The 16949-nt window shown below is 52.2% G+C and overlaps 1 protein-coding gene and 1 long non-coding RNA gene across 2 annotated transcripts in view; both read left to right on the top strand.

Moving 5' to 3' along the window:
* MYO18B (myosin XVIIIB) overlaps window positions 1-16949 on the top strand; it is a gene marked incomplete at its 5' end in the record, with an annotated part of 198622 nt that overhangs the window by 131510 nt on the left and 50163 nt on the right. The gene's annotated exons all lie outside the window — the stretch shown is intronic.
* On the top strand, window positions 1620-14093 carry LOC311587457. Its single transcript, XR_014775864.1, has 2 exons — window positions 1620-1800; window positions 13448-14093. It is a non-coding gene; the product is annotated as an uncharacterized lncRNA (long non-coding RNA).

Below are 16949 nucleotides of genomic sequence, written 5' to 3' on the forward strand. Positions count from 1 at the left end.
CTTCCCTGTAGGGCTTAGGACCGCCTTCTTGATGGTGGGTTGGTTACTGAGGAGAGTGAAGCAGAAGGCCATGGGCTGAGAGACAGCGCTGCCCTTGGCTGCAGACTCTTGAGGCGCAACCAAAGCCGACCATCGGCCTCTGCTTCTGGAAGCATCCGGACTCAGGCCAGTGGTCTCTGCCTCCTATAGGGACTGCCAAGGACATGGTGGCTTTAGGCAGCAAGGATGGTTAGCACAATGTATTTAATGTGTATCTTTGCTGGAGTCTCAGCACCCATCTCGGCATTGGATGCTCTCTGCAGCAGTATCGTGTAGAGAGGTGAAACCGAGGCTTCAACTGCTACTTGTGGTAAATGTGGATCCATTTCTGAGCTCAGAGCAGAGATGACAAATGTGGAAAAGAGGTGTCTGGAGCACGCGTAGTGTGCCTGTTCTGAGTGAAATGCTTCCCGTGGAAATCCCACGTCCACTGTGAAGACGGGGAAACTGAGTCTCTGGGCCATTTGCATGCCAAACTGAGACGTAGAGAAGACAGTTACTCGCCCAAGGGCATGTGGGCCTATAGCTCTAGCCCATGGTATTAGTCACACTAGGTCTCGTTATCCACGGCATGGACCAAGAACACTTTTTAATTTGTTTTCTGCCCTGTGGGAATTTCCTCCACCTTTTGATGTATTATTCTAAGGATAGTTTCCTGCAGGGATCACAGAGACATGACAGCATCAGTCTCGGGGACAAGGCACGCCAAAGTGTTCTACAATGAAGGGGATGCCAGCACCCCCTTTTGTGCACTGTCATACAACGTTCAAGCAGTCAGACCTGCACTGTGCCTGGTGCTGTCCCTGAGGTCTCCAAAAGTGAGGTCATTTCCCCTGGCCTACCCATCCCTCCTGTCACTGTGACAGGGCTTACTTACCCACTGTCCTCCACTGCAAATGAGCGTCTCAAGCAGCCGTCCTCCACAGCCGGGGCTGAGCTGTCAGTCCCACCACGGACAGGCCAGCTGCCTGTGTGGTGACAGGCGAGGTACTGTACAAACACTGAGGTCCCCAGACAAGTCCAGATCCCTGACTGGAGTTTGCTCTCCACTCTGAGGGAGAGAACAGCAGGGCTCATTAGCAGCCTTGTCTGCGTCAGCTCTGGCCGGGAGAGAACCACCCTACCCTTCATCTCCCTGGATGTCTTTGTTATCCGGCTGCTCGCGCAGGCACACTGGCTTGTCAAGTGGTGAGTTGTCTTCCTCTCCGTGCCGCTCCGCCCCCCCCCCCCCAGGCGTCCTCAGCCACAAGTCCACACGTGGGAGGTACAAAACTGTCACAGCTTGGGGCCTGGCCTTTCCACAGCAAGGTGTAGTGGCAAGGAGTCAGGTCATTGGGGGCATGCCCCTGAAGGGGATATTGGGGTTCTTGCCCCTTCCTCCTTTTTCTCTTTGCTGCTTGGCATCTGTATATTAAGTAGCCACCACCGTCCTCTTCTCCCCACAATGTTACAGAGCAACAGGGCAAGAGGCCACTGGCCATGGCCTCTGAAACAGTGAGCCCAGGGCAGCCTTTCCTTCTTGCTGTTTGTTTGTTTACCTCAGTTTTTTTTTTTCACAGCTGGTTAATACTGCTCTATTTTACACAGATGCAGTTTCTCTACAGGGAGAGGTCAGAGCACTCACAGGCAAAACTCAGAGTCAAGTCCCACCTAGCACTGAGTCTTCCTCCAGCACATCAGCACAGATACATGTTCTAGAGCAAAGTGTTGCTCTCCTCACTCACCATTTTTAGAATTAAAGTCTCCCAGGAAGGAAGAAAGGTAATTTCCCAACTCTGTAATTCAAGCATTCATTCATGCAGCCAGACATCTCCCCACCAATCCATCCATCCATCCATCCATCCATCCACCCACCAATCCACCCACCCACCCACCCACCAATCCACCCATCTACCCACCCATCCATCTACCTGTCCACCCATCCATCCACCTGTCCACCCATCCATCCACCTGTCCACCCATCCATCCACCTGTCCACCCATCCATCCACCTGTCCACCCATCCATCCACCCGTCCACCCATCCATCCACCCGTCCACCCATCCATCCACCTGTCCACCCATCCATCCACCTGTCCACCCATCCATCCATGTATACATACATATATACATACACCCACCATCCATCCATCCATCCATCCATCCATCCATCCATCCATTTATCCATCCACTGTTCTCTCAGTTGAGTTTGTTGACGTCCTGACCCTCAGCTCCACCAGGCAGGGAACATAAAGGGGCAGAGGTGGGATGTGGCCCAGGATAGTGGCATCTGGGATTGCAGAGCTGGGGCTGTTGACCTTGTGTGTCGAGCACCGAAGCCTTCCCTGAGATATCTCCGTCCCTTCGGTCCAGCCCTGCTGAAAAAATGACTCTATTGTGGGAGACCAAGGAGGATTTTAGGCCCCTGGGACCCGTGAGCCGTCACAAGGATGGTGATGGATCGGCCGTCTGCATCCCTTTCCGCCTATGCCCGGCCAGCTCCATTTGTCACAGCTGGTGTTGGTTTAAAGGGCTGTGAGCTGTTGCATGTGGGTGATTGATCCCCCAGCTGGCTCACCGGCACGTCCAGATCAGCATCCATTACCCCACCAATGGAACTTCTCTGCCTGCAAAATAAGAAAAATGGGCTCTGCCCATTAATTTTAGTGGATGTACTATTCCTGGCAACTCCAGGTGCCATTGTGGAGAGGAGAATATTCTGGCTCTAAATCATTCCGATTCCTTTGTCATCAGGGTACAAGACAGCTCGTCTCTGGATTTATATTCTGTTGGGCTTTTTCGCTTTCAGTTGATACCACCTTGGTCCCTGGACTGGGTGTCTAAGAAAGTTGGGGTGCGGATGGTGTCGGGGAGCCCACTTCTACCCCGACATCCCTGTGGTGGAAGCTGTGTCTCTTGGGGCTGCACACAGGGCTCCTGGATCTGAGCGAACTTGCAGGGTGCTCAGCTGCTTTGTGCTTCCGCACCTGTGCTCCTACACGGTGCAGGGCTCACCTGTTCTTTGTCGGCACCTGCTCTCTGCTCTTGCCACATGGACGGATTGGGTTTCGCTTGCTCCCTGTCGATGTGGTGGGAGAAAACCTGGGTTAGTCACCACAGGAGTGGACTCTCACAGAAGCAAGTTCGGCAGCAGCCAGACGTCTCAGTGGGTAGAGGTGCTTGGCACCAATGCTGAGGGCCTGAGAGCGATCTCCCGTGGGTAGAGGTGCCTGGCGCCAATGCTCATGGCCTGAGTGCAATCCCCCGTGGGTAGGGGTACCTGGCGCCAATGCTTATGGCCTGAGTGTGATCCCCCGTGGTGGAAGGGAAGAGATGACCCCTGAACATCGTCCTCTCTTCTTCATGGGCTCCACCTCACACAGCATTAGTGAAAAGCTAGGGAATGGCAGCTGTGTACCTGGCCCACATCCAGGTCCCCTGAGAAAGAGACTGACTATGGGGCTGCAAGCCTGGCTACTTAGCCTTCTTCCTCTGTCATCTGCCTCATGCCAGATCCTTTGCTTTATGCCAGTGAACGACACACATTGCCCCCCTTTCTCCACCCTCCTCCCCCTGTCATTCATGGACCTGCTCTGACTTGCATGGGGATCAACATTTGTATTGATCCTATTAGGCTCTTATAGGTTTCCAAAAACTGGGTGTCCTAAAGCAAGAAAAACCCATTATGTCCCAACTAAGGGGACCAGAAGTATGAAATCTCAGCGTTGGCAGCCCCCCCCTCCCCTGTAGGTTCTAAGAGGAACACTGCGCTCTTGTTCACAGTCCAGTGGTTCCAGGTGACCCTTGGCAGGTGGCCGGCTGCACCAGCTGGCCTCCACTTCTGTCCTCGCACGGCTTTCTCTTCTCTGCTGTCCCTGTGTGTCCTTCTTCCAAGGCTGTACCCACTGGATTTAGGGCCACAGCATTTGGTGATCGTTCGCCTCACGGTGACCGTTTGGCTCACGGCTGGGGGGCCATCATGGCAGGGCAGGGAGGGTGTGGTAGAGCTAGAGCACTTAGTTCATGCCGTGGTGTGCCAAGAACGGGGTGAGGGTGGAGCGAGCGCTGATACAAATCCTCAGGGCCCACTTGCTTGGCCTCGTCCCCTAAGGTCTCAGAAATTGTGCCGCCGCCGGGAGCTTCCAGACTGTGAGCCTGGGTGGTGGTGGACAGCGTGCATTTAGTATTTGAGCTATTATGTGATTCTGACCCAGGGTCATCATGTTCAGCATACATCCTGTTTCCAAAACATCGTGTTTTGAGGCTCCAGGTGGATATGAACGGGAGGGCGGGTGCCACCTAGGCAGAAAGAACAAGGCCAGGGATGCCTTAGCTGGTATAGCATAACCTGCTCCCACCGGCAAAACACAGGGCACAGCCACCTGCCCGCTGAATGACTGTGAAGACGAGAGAGACAAGTATACAGAAGGTACCAAATAACGAAGTAGATGCTCATTGGTTGCCACTTGAGCTCTTTCTCCGTTCCCCTCAGACTCTGACTCTCCCCCTCCCTCTGACACAATCTGCCGCCTCCTGTCCCACAAGGGCCGTGCCGGTCCGAGCTGCACCAAGGCCTCTATCTACTTCTCATCCTTTTTTTTTTTTTTACTAGTAAAGGAACCAAGAGCCACTGAGGTAAGGCGATTTCTCCTAAGTCCTAGTAAGTGACCGAGCAAGAATTTGAACCCAGGCCTGAGCCTCTCCGGGGCTATCTTCTGACTTAAACGTCGTAGGCCCACAGTGTTTACTCACTGAAGTCCAATATTCAAAACAATCACAAGAGTGTCAACTTTCCATCGAGTGACTTAGGGGTTTCCCAACTGCGGTGTTAGCTCTCAGGGGTGGGGTGCTGTGGGGTGCATCCTAACACACTTCACAGCGCCCTTGTCCTCCGTCCACCAGGAACGGATAGCATCCCTGCTCCAAGTCACTGCTATACCAATAGTCTAGGCAGTACTGAACATCCCAACGAAGCAAAGCCGCTCCGTACAGACCAAATCCTCACAGGCCTTAGGGTGACATCTGTGGAGTTGTCCGATTCTACAGCTGACTTAATTGAGGCTCAGGGAAGTGGCGTGATAAACCCCAGGTCATCAGGCAGCTGGAGATAGAGCACATGAAAAGAGAGCCGAGAACGGGAAGGGGGTGGGGGTGGGGGGCGCGGACCTAAGTCCCTGTACAGCGGAAAAGGGCAGCAGCGTCCAGCAGGGCCCAATGCTAACCTTCCTGAGACCCAGAGGCAACCTCACGGTGGATTCCAATTCTGGGCGGAATTGAAGGCCTCGCTGTAGACTGTGTACTTTTAATAATGTTTAAATAAAACATGGGAGCATGGGTGTGATCTCCTCCCCACGTCTGGCTTGTCAGCGCCCTGGCGGGCTCATAAATAGTTAATGGACAGCCACTTACAGCTCTCCTTCTGTTAAACCAGCATCAATTTTATATGCCCATGAATTATGGATCTGCCATTGCTTTGGGGTGCATTTTCCACCTTCAAATGTGAAAAAAAATGAAAAGAAATTCAGGTTTTAAGGAAATGAGGGGCCTGGCCCTGTCTCTGTTCGCATCCATCTCCTTTAAGGAAAAGCACTTCCCTGAGTAGAGCTTGTGAGTGAATTGGACCTCACAGTGTCCGCCAAACCCTGGGACAGAAACTGGAGAGCACCAATGAGTGCTCAGCTGGATCTTCACGGAGACCATCCCTGGCTTCTGGCGCTGCCAATTCCCATGGCGCAAAATTTCCCCCCTGAAGCTGAGTACACAGTGTCTGGTCCACGCCCACAGGGCACCGTCATGTTATTTCCCCATCAGAGAAAACAGTGAGGATCATGGAAGAGCCTAGTAAAAAAAAAATCATGGAAATGTGAGGTTCATCTTTGTTTGTAACATAATTATTCCTGGTCAATTCCTATCATTTAATTCTTACTAATAGCTGCCTTTGACACCTCGCTTGCAAAACTGCTGAGAGCTTAATAACACGTCCCTGCCAGCTTTGTGCTGCCTGAGAGTCTCCCTGGAGCAGGACCGAGTGGGCGGAGCGCCAACGATCTGCTTGGGAGGTTATTGAGGAATGGGAGGAGAGAGGTTTAGAGTCAGAAGGCTGTGAAATCAAATCTCATGGCCCGTGTGCCATTTCGTAAGACAAGTCCCGAGACGTTAAACTCAGTATAATCGGGGTTGGGAGGTGGCTCAGCGGGTAAAGTGCCGGCAAGGTAGGCATGAGGACCAGAGCTCCATCCCCAGCACCCATGGAACAAAAATCTGGGCATGGTGGTGCAGGCCTGTGGTTCCAACACTATAGACACAGTCTCTGGAGATTGCTGGCTAGCCAGCCTAGTCTGATTGACAAGCTTCCAGTCCCTGGGAGAGACCCTGTCTCAAAAAAACACAAGGTGGACAGCTGGAGAGCCATACCCAAGGCTGACTATAGTCTCTCTCTCCCTCTCCCTCTCCCTCTCCCTCTCCCTCTCCCCCTCCCTCTCCCTCTCCCCCTCCCTCCCTCCCTCCCTCCCTCTCTCTCTCTCTCTCTCTCACACACACACACACACACACACACAACCATACACATACATATAGACATATAGACATAACACAATCACATACACACATGTGCACACACACATATACACATACACACTTACATGCACACACAATCATACAAACAAAACACCAAAGCAGTTAGTGCAGACCACTCCTTAGGTCTGAGCTGTGATTCCTAGAGACCGCCTCACTTTCTCTGCTTTCCCCATTTTCTCGGTTTGCCTACACCCAAGAAGATCTCTGAGCAGCCCAAAGCCAGACCCTGTTCAGTGTTGGAATTTTTTGGTTTCGTTTTGTTTTTAATGTTGTTTCTGTGCTCAATGAGCCATGTGTCCAGTGTTCAGACTGTCACAGCCCCTCCACCGCTTGCCCCAGGCGTCTACTCAGCTCAGGGTTAAGGGCTTATTTTTACAAAGCTCTGAGCATTCTCCGCTTGCAAATGTGAACTCGAGCTCATAAAGATGAATTATTTGGACTGAGAAGTGAAGTATTTAAAAAGTCACTCCATATGGAGGGCATTTGGGGCCACAAGCCGGGTGTAAATAATGTACTTTACGGTCCCCCAGCAGGGAGGCAGTCTCCTAATTACTGCCCGTTATCGTTATCTCTGCGTAATCCAAATGGCCCTACACGTGTAAGGCTCAGCGTTCACAGACTGCTCCACCCTCCGCTCTCAGAGCCTCCTTCATGCTCAGAGCTGGCAGGGCAGCTGTGGGGGCTCTCATCCTGTCCCTCCAGTCACCGGGAATCTCTCATAGCCCCCTACCACAAACACTCCAGCACCAAAGCAACTTGGTCTTAGGAGGGGTTGAGGACCTGGGTTCCCCAGACTCCAGAGTGCTTCTGCGCTGGGTTTCTTCCACGCCGTCTTTAATCCCCGATACTGACTGTGCTCGTCACAATTCAGAAGGTGTTGGCATCTAATGAAATGAGTTTCTCTGCGTCTGCCTCTGCGATGAGGCATCCCGATAGTAAAAATCTATTACCGAAAGCCTACCTAGGAATAATTGGGTCCATTACTCCCCGGTTTGTGGCTTTGTTTCTGCAATTGGAAAGTGGCTCTCTGGCAATTAATCAGAATTTACAGTTGCTAATACCAATTACAGGCAGTGTGTGTGGTCTCAGGATGGTGTACACAGAGGAGCAGATAGCTTCATGTCCCCCGAGACCTCATCAACTGCACTTCCGTCACTTTGCTGGGAATTAAAGTCATTTAACTCCACAATGTTAATTACTTAAAAGGGGGGAGGGGGAGGGGATACCGGCTGAATACTGCAGGTGTGCGTTAAATTATTCAAGTCAATCCGAGGCAGGTTGCTTACATGAGATCAACCTTTGCTCCATCATGAGGCAGGGATACCCAGCAGGCTGGCGTCTAGGATAACAGTGTCACCACTGTTACAGTCGAACACTCAGAAAACAGTGGCCCCAGGGAAATCCAGAGTCTTGTACCTCACTCTTACTGCCTTGACTTCCTGCCTTTTTGGTGAATCTGAAGGGGTGTTGGTCTTAACAAGGTGAGAGAGAGAGAAAGGGGCCTTAGACCTCCAGGCTGCACCAGTGGATGGGGTGGCAGAGTGGACTGTGCTGGGAGAATTCCTTGTTTCAAATGCGATGTGTTTAGAGTAGAGGAAGACTGGTTACTCTGTCAGGCTGTGGTGTTGTTGTTGCTGCTGCTGCTGCTGCTGCTGTATGTAACCACAAAGGCCCAGCAGTGAGTTTACCGGCGCCACAGGAATGTGTCTGAAGGAGGAAAAGTGACCAAGTTTCTTTTTAGAAACACCAAAACTCACACTCACTCAATCAGTCCTCTGTGTTATGTGCAACTAATAAACCACGACCACTAAAAATACCATCTTTACCACCATGAGTGGTCAACACCATCATGAATATCATCACCCCACCACCTTTATTACCATTATAGTCACCACCTGCAGCATCACCACAATCATCACCGTCACCAACGCCACCATTGCCAACACCATCACATCACCATCATTACTATCATTATCACATCATCACCACCATCACCACCACCACCATCTCCACCATCACCACCATCACCATCACCACCATCACCACCATCACCATCACCACCATCATCACCATCACCACCATCACCACCATCACCATCACCACCATCACCACCATCACCACCATCACCATCACCATCACTACCATCACCACCATCACCACCATCACCATCATCACCACCATCACCATCATCACCATCACCATCACTACCATCACCACCATCACCACCATCACCATCATCACCAACATCACCATCACTACCATCACCACCATCACCACCATCACCATCACCACCATCACCACCATCACCATCACTACCATCACCACCATCACCACCATCACCATCACCACCATCACCACTATCATCACCACCATCATCATCATCACCATCTCCACCACCACAACAATGAGATCAAAATCAGAGCGTCTCCCAGAGCTTCCCTAAGATGGCTCCTTGGCAGCAGGCACAATCCTACTCTAGGACTGTCTCCTTTCTGTCTTCCCAGACTCTGTGCCCCACAGTCTGCGGGTGCACAGAAACCTCTCCTGAGCTAGGACACCCGCAGCTTCACTGCGCATCCGTCCCTTGGCTGAGTTCCAGGTGAATGACTCAGAGCCTGGCCTGCCTCGGGCTCCTTCAACACCCACTCTGATAATCAGAATGAACACATTCATTTCCCTAATGGCCTTCTCATCTTCCCCTCGTGAAGTTTTCAAATGGAAAAAGAAAGCGAAAACAGGCTGCATCTGTCCTTGTTCAAGCAATTTGCAGCTGTCCACGCTGACATTCACCCAGCTGGGTGCAGTCTCTGCTTCCTGTTCCCTTGTGATGGGGGACGACGCAGGACCATGTGATCCGCTTGTCTGCGCCTCGGAGGCCACCATCCTTCTGGAGAGATGCCCATAAACAGACTCTCCTGGGGAATCCTCCAGGCTCTCGGCTTTTGCTGGATAATTATTTGATGGGTGAGAAGAAAAGGAGGCTGGTGTGCATGGTTTTCACCTCGGCCTGCTTCCCCCGGGCCTTGGTAGCAACATGGTGCTCTACGCTGATGGTCAACATGCGTTTTCTGTAAAGGGTCAGAGAGCAAGTGGATCTTCCACCGCAGTGCAGAAGCAGCAGCGGCCACAAGAGAACGGGAGGCCCTAGACCCCAGTACCTAAAGCATCTCTACAAAAGCATCATAGCTGATTGGCCACTGGCACTTGCTCGCTCCTGCTCCTCAGAGCTGGATTGTAGCTCTGGCTCTTACACACTGTCACACACCTGGAGTTGCCAACCTTCTCAGAGCCTCTAATAAACTGCGGCCCCCAATAACATCATCCTTGTTATGAAAATCATCATCCCACCATCATAATCATAATCCCCATTAGCACCATCACCATCATCATCGTCACTGTCACCACCACCACTTTATCACAACCACCATCATTATCACAGTCATCACTGTCACCATTACCATCACTGTCATCTCCATCACCACCGCCACCTTCACCATTATCACTGTCATAACCATCATCCTCACCGTCACCACCACCATCACCACCACCATCACTACCTTCATCACCACCATCATCATCACCAGCATCACTGTAGTCACCACAATCATTATCACCACCACCATTATCGCTGTCATCACCATCATCACCTCCATCACCACCACCATCATCATCACCTCCATCACCATCATCACTATCAGCACCACCATCACCACCATCATCACTGTCATCACCATCATCACTGTCATCACCACCATCATCACTGTCATCACCACCATCACCTTCATCAACTGTAAGATGTTACCTCATCTGTAAGGCGTGTTATGAATTAGTGAGGAGACAACGCCTTGCTTCCTATGAAGTGGTGAGTGTGCGTGCCGGTCCTCCCCACCCTCAGCCTTGGTCGAGTCTCAGCTGTGCTGATCTTTCTGTAGCTCTCTTGACTGTCCAGACACACTGACTTTTCTCCAGGGGTGGCCTCTCCATCCCTGTCTGTTCCCCCTCTCAGCCGGGCAGCTCCCCAGCCACAGTTTCACAGAGATGTGGCATCCTCCGGAAACACCCAAGAATATACGTTAAATTATTGTTGGAGGGAACCACTGTCCTTGTGGCTTAAGACTGGACAGACCTGCATGGCTGGGCTCATCAGCAAGGACACCGCAAGCCAATCAAATAAAAGCTGGTATGACGTCAGATGGGCCTGGGACGGGTTTGATCCGAGCAGGGGATGAGGTATGACTGGAAGCCGGGTTTTGTGCTTTGCCTCAGCTGGGGATGACTTGAGTCTGGGTCGTTGTTACCTGCTGCCTTCAGACACATTGGCAGGTGCAAAACCAGAGATGCTCTTAGAACAAGTGGGTGTGGCTTCATTCTGTTAGGGACTACGGGTTGGTTTTTATGTTTCCATAGCATCCTACTATATATGGGGCCTGAGCATACTGTCAGCCTCACTTGGCTTAATTCTGTACCCGCCTCTCCTTCCCTTTGACCTTCGACCTTGGTGTCTGGCATATAATGGTGGCAAGATAGCGTCATGTGTATGTAATATGTGAGTAACGCAGAAATACAGACGCCTATCCCCTCTGCTACCCCAGAGTCACAACCATCCTTAAAACCAGCCCCTCCCACCGTGACTCCTGGGGAATCCTGATGCTGTTGTTGCCTCCTAGATGGCAGGAGACCGAGGCTGAGGGAGTCGGAGGGCAGTCTCCTCCATCCCTGAGGACACTGTCAGTTTGGTTCTGAGCCGGCCACCCTCTGTCCAGTTGTTCACACTGTCTGCTATTTCCTGTTTCTTCTGGTGTGAGCTCCCAAAGAGAACAGTATCCCCAAGCAGGTGACAGGCAGGTATTCGATGTGTCTTGAGTGACTCTGTGAAGCATTTGCCAAACAGGTCAAGCTCTCTCTTAAAAAGGACAGTGGCTGCCTGCCTGCCTGTGGGGTTGCTGGCATACTGTGTTAGAAGGTAGAGTCATACAGCCTTTCAGAGTGTTAGGCACGGAAACAGTGGGTGGAGGAGCCTGGAATTCAGCGGCTCTTAGCTTGGCATTTCTCCAGTTTCCTCTCTGGAGTGATGGCTGCATCAGAAGCAACAGACAAGCACAGTGCTTCCTGTCTCTTTACGACACATGGATATCAAAGTGTGAGGTGGCTCAGCAGGCAGAGACTCTGGCCCCATGAAGCCGGCTCTTGTTGGCTGGTGCTGGGTAACCTGGCGGCCCCACTCCACCAGGCTCAGTGGCCGGCCGGGCTTGGCAACCACATTGGGCAGCAAGTTGTGCGTCTTAGGTGGTGCCCGCCGGCTTCTCCCCTTCCTTCCGTTTGTTCCGCATTCTCTTCAGTTCCCTCCTAGGATTCTCCCTAGAGTGCAGCTAGCCAAGCCTTGACTCTTTAGTTTCCAATATTCACTCTTTCCACAGAAAGTTCACTTATAAATAAAGGAGCCGCTTGTGGAGTCCCCAGAGTAACGAGTGCTCAGCTGAGTCTCTGTTCCCCCCTCCTCGCCCTCACCCCCCACACCCCCACCCCCCCACCCCATCCCCACCCCCTGTGCCTTGGGGCCACATCCCAGTTGTGCTTAGGAAGGAGGGGCCAGGGCAAAGACACTGTCAGCTGCCATCTGTGTGTCGTCTTTCCCCAACAAGGTAAAATCGGTCTACCCTTTTAAAAAGGATTAATTTAGTAGCTAAACTCTGATGCTGGCTAATTAACATCCATGCCTTCTGCTCCTTAATGGCGGAGCTTGCCTATTCTCCATATGGCCGCTTGTTGTTCAGACCCACAAAATCTTAACGTTTAGAATGACAGCATCCTTGGTCATTAGTGCCCGAGACCTTAGCATCTGAAGGCCAGGAAATGCAAGGAGCAAGAGACCCTTGAGTCAAGAACATTAGTAAACCCTCGAGTTAAAAGCTGAAAACTGTTTGTGCAGATCCTGCGTCCCCCCTGCCAGGTGCAGCTGGCTCCAGGTGAATCTGCCTAAAGCATCCTGCAGAAAACCCATCCACCCCCAGGCCTACAGGCTCCCCGTGTTACCAAGCTGTGGAACTCACGGGTGTCAGCAGGGCGACTGTAATCCTTGCCTTCACGCATGGTTCTTGAATACTTAAACTTTGTGGACCAAAGGATCTCTCTGTTTTGTCCTCTGAGCCTTCTTCCTGCGGGGCGGGAGCACATCCCAGGATGCACACCAAACAGTGTGTTCCAATAGACCTCCCCTGACAGACATGTGCGGGGGCGGGTTCGACCCATTGGCTGTCATTACCTCCTCTGTTTTGGGGTAGAAGGGTGGAAAGACGCTTCCCTCCACGCACTTAGGTTTGCTTAAGAAATATAGAGAGATCGCCCAGGCCTCAGATGCATCTCAGTCATAGACAGTGTCTAGCGTCTGCAAGCATTTACAAACAAAATAACTCCCCATATCATACACACACACAAAATACCCAACTCAAGTACAGAGTCAGCTTGAAGGGCAGTTTCCCTTGGCTCAGACCACTGTCTCCCTGGGAACAGCCTCTGTTCCCCAGACAGGGGGACAAGATGGACAAGTAGGTGTCGTGAGAGCCCGAGGCTGAATACCCAGGACCCAGGAAAGCATGGCAGGACCTTCCTGGAGACTGAAGAAAAATAACAGGAGGCCGTGGCTTGGGGGCAGTGCCTCCCCGAACCCTCCATCAGACTCAGACGTCCCCAAGAGGCGGAGAGGGTAGATCCCATGGCCCTCAGGAGCCATCAGGCCCCAGCTGCGAGAAAGATTTGATGAATCTGCTCATGTGAGAGTCACGCACAGCCTCGCCATCACCTTGAGGTGAGGAGGGAGAGAGCATGCGGCTCAGCCGTTGTTTTTCTTCCCCGCAGAGTCAATAAATGGATAAATGGGCCGTGAGTGGCCAAGTGGCTGTTATAATTTTAGACTCTATCAAAAGGAACATCACAAAAGCGTACAGAAGGGAACGTCAACAGCTTCATGGTCCATGCAGCGAGCTGCTTCCCAGGCTGTTAAGAGGCGTTGGAGAGGACAGCGGCAAACGGCCTGGGAGCAGCTGGGATCGTCTGTCTGCCGTGACACAGACACCGTGCAAAACACTTTTCAGGGCCCCTTCTGATTAAAATCTGAGCTCTCGCCTTCTGCTGGGGCACATTTTTAATCTCTGTTTACACAATGTGAGAGAGGAGCTCCAAGAGCCAGAGGGCCTTGCTAGAGGCCAGAGAGCGAGGAGATTGGCCGCCACTGTGTCCCCAGTGTCCTCCGCTCCTAAGCCTGATCAGCCAATGGAAGGCCAGTGTTTCTCCAGGGTCACCAGGGGAGGTGGCTATGGCAAAGCTGACCTGACAGGAGGAGGCAGGGCCTGAGAGTGACACTTCCTTTCTAATCCCAGCACTCGGGGAGGCAGGTGGATCCCTGTGAGTTCGAGGCCAGCCTGGTCTACAAAGCGAGTCCAGGACAGCCAAGGCTACACAGAGAGACCCTGTCTTGAAACAACAAAAATAAACAAACAAGAAATCGGGCTGGAGAGATGGCTCAGTGGTTAAGAGCACTGTCTGTTCTTCCAGAGGTCATGAGTTCAATTCCCAGCCACCGCATGGTGGCTCACAACCATCTATAATGAGATCTAATGTGCACTGTATACATCATAAATAAATAAATAAATCTTTTTTTAAAATCACATTTTGTGTGTGTGTGTGTGTGTGTGTGTGTGTGTGTGTGTGTGTGTGTGTGTGTGATCATGCCACGGCATACACGCGCCGGGCAGAGGGCAACTTGTGGGAATCCGCTGCCTCTTTCTTTCTATCATGGGGGTGCCAGGAACCGAACTCAGGTCTTTGTCAGAGTTGGAGACAAGCACCTTTACCTCCAGGTCCGTGTTGATGATCACTTTGGCTTAGGTAGCACGCAAAGTGACAGGGTCACTGTGGTTCTCTCACGTGCGCGCTTTTGTTCTTTGCTTTTATCTCCATCAGTCTCTCTTGATCCCTCCCGCTATTTCTCTTTCCCCCCACAGTGGCTCCTTTTCTTCTTCTTGTCACCCCAACACACACACATATACACACACTCGCCGTATATACATGTCATGTGTGAGAGAAAAAACATGGTATTTGCCTTCCTGCATCTGGCTTTGTACAGTAATTCCCAATATCACCCAGACTCCCGCAAAGGGTAGCCTTCCACCCTTCAAGGCTGAACAGAGCTCCACTGAGGATAAGAGCGATGTCGGAGCCTCGGCTGACTGTATCATTGGCCACTCTGGGTAGTGCGGCCGTGACTGTGAGCTTAAAGGTGGCTCCGTAGACACGCACTTATAGCCACCTTGCTGTGGAAGAGGCTTCTCGTCCTGAAGTGAGCTCACACAGCGAGGGGTGTTTGGGTCAGGGGTCAGTTTCACATCTGGGCTCAGCTGTTCCTTGGGTGTGGTTCTGTCCTTGGGAAATGTTTTTGAAAACTTTGCGTGTCAGGAGTTACAAGGAGGAGACGCTGGTGTTCTCCTAACGGGTAGAGCCCAGAGAGGCTGTTAACACTGTGAGCAGCACAGCATGACAAACCCAGCTGCCCACAGTGTGCTAGCATCTGTCCGCACGTTCCAGCTTAGTGTCCTCTGGTTCAGAAAATAAAAGTTTCCTTAGAACCCCTCTGGAGAATTCCCAGTGCCCCCAAACTAGAGGTCGGATAGGATCGTGAACTCCCCACACTGAGCGTGGCTGGAATAAAATGCCAAGAAAATCCGTTGGCAAACGAGGCTGTGACGTCTGACACTGTGGAACACGTCTCACTTTGGCAAATGGGGCCTCATCAGGCCAGACATCTTTGCCCTATTCTCTGTCGTTATCATGCCCGGCCGAGTGCTGTTCTTTGCTGTTTATGTCGCATGCACCGTTGTCTCCAACAGTGACTCCCACCTCCACCCCATTTCTCAGCGAGGCAGCACTGATCACTCCACGGCCAGGGCCGTGCCTCCTTGTAGTCAAAGGTGATCTTGAACTTCTGCTTCTCTTGCCTTCGCCTCCTGAGCGCTAAGGCTACAGGTGCGCACCGTCCCACACAGTTCCCTCATGTGGTGCTGGGGACGGATGCAGGGCAGCCGTGTGCGCTCTGGGCGAGTTCCACCACCAGCCGAGCCCCAGCGTCCCTGACAAAGCTCTCTGGGTGTGAGACTCAGTGACCACCGGGGGAGTCTCAGACGGAGGGTCTTTCCTTCCGCAGCTGTGTGGCCCAGCGGGAGGAAAAGAAATGTGTGCTGATGACACTTTTGATTTGAACGGAGGACGTGCTGGAGGCAGCTGGAGAATCCGTAGCTGGAGTCCCTGCCTCCGATGTGGAAAGCTCCACGACGGTGTATGTGCTAAAAATGATCTTTGCATCCGAGACTTAATTATATTGATATAATTATTCTCTTGTCAGGAAGATTAGGTGGTACGGATGGATGTCATATCTGCATTTGAGCAGGAAAAAAATTGAAATAGCTTTTTTTTCTTTCGTCGAGAGGCAATGGAGTGTGTGTGTCTGTGTGTGTGTGGGGGGTGACTGTAGGACGTCTGGAGCCAGGAGGTTGGGGTTCACCCCACGTCAGGAAGACTGAGTGCCCCTTCGAAATGTCCCCGCTGCGTGTAGGCACTGGGAAGGCTGGGCTGGAGCTACCCTTTGTCACCCTTTGTGTTGTCACCGAAGCAGAGGGCACAGGGCTGGGGAGGGGGTGAGGGACTTTAAGGAAGCGTGGTTGTTGTTGTTGTGTTGGGTGGTGGTGTTGTTTATTTGCAAATCTTCCTCAAAGACCCACAGCAACATCACACACCAGTTCTAGTCCTTATCTTCCACCCAAAGCCCAAAGCATCCTCAGCCACATCCCACTTCCCCGTGAGGGGGTTTATTATTTGTTCGTTTATTTTCTGAGACAGAGTCACTTCTAGTTCTGGCTGTCCTGGACTCACTCTATAGACCAGGCTATCCTCAAACTCCCAGAGATCCGCCTGCCTCTGCCTCTGCCTCTGCCTCTGCCTCTGCCTCTGCCTCTGCCTCCCGAGTGCTGGGACTACAGGCACGCACACTCTGCCTGGCTCCCTGAGAGGGTCTTTAGCGTGTGCCTCCCATTGCTCCCCATTCATCGGAGGAGACTGGAGACCCCAGGGATCAATCCGGTGGCCCCCTCTTCACTGTCAGAGTCTTTGGCCATCTTCTTGTTTTGAGTTGCCAGAGTCTGCATGCAGGCGGTAGAGTGGTTGCCTAGCATGGAGAGACCGGGGGGGCGGGGGGGGTCTAGTCCCATCCCTGTTAAACAGCGCAGCAGTGGGAAACAGGGTGCTCTTGGAGGAAGTGAGAGCGAGAGCTGAAGACCTAGGTAGGAAGACTTGGGGTCCACGGTCTGTT

This window comes from Acomys minous (genome assembly GCF_964271855.1).
Source record: "Acomys minous genome assembly, chromosome: 16".
Lineage (NCBI taxonomy): Eukaryota > Metazoa > Chordata > Mammalia > Rodentia > Muridae > Acomys > Acomys minous.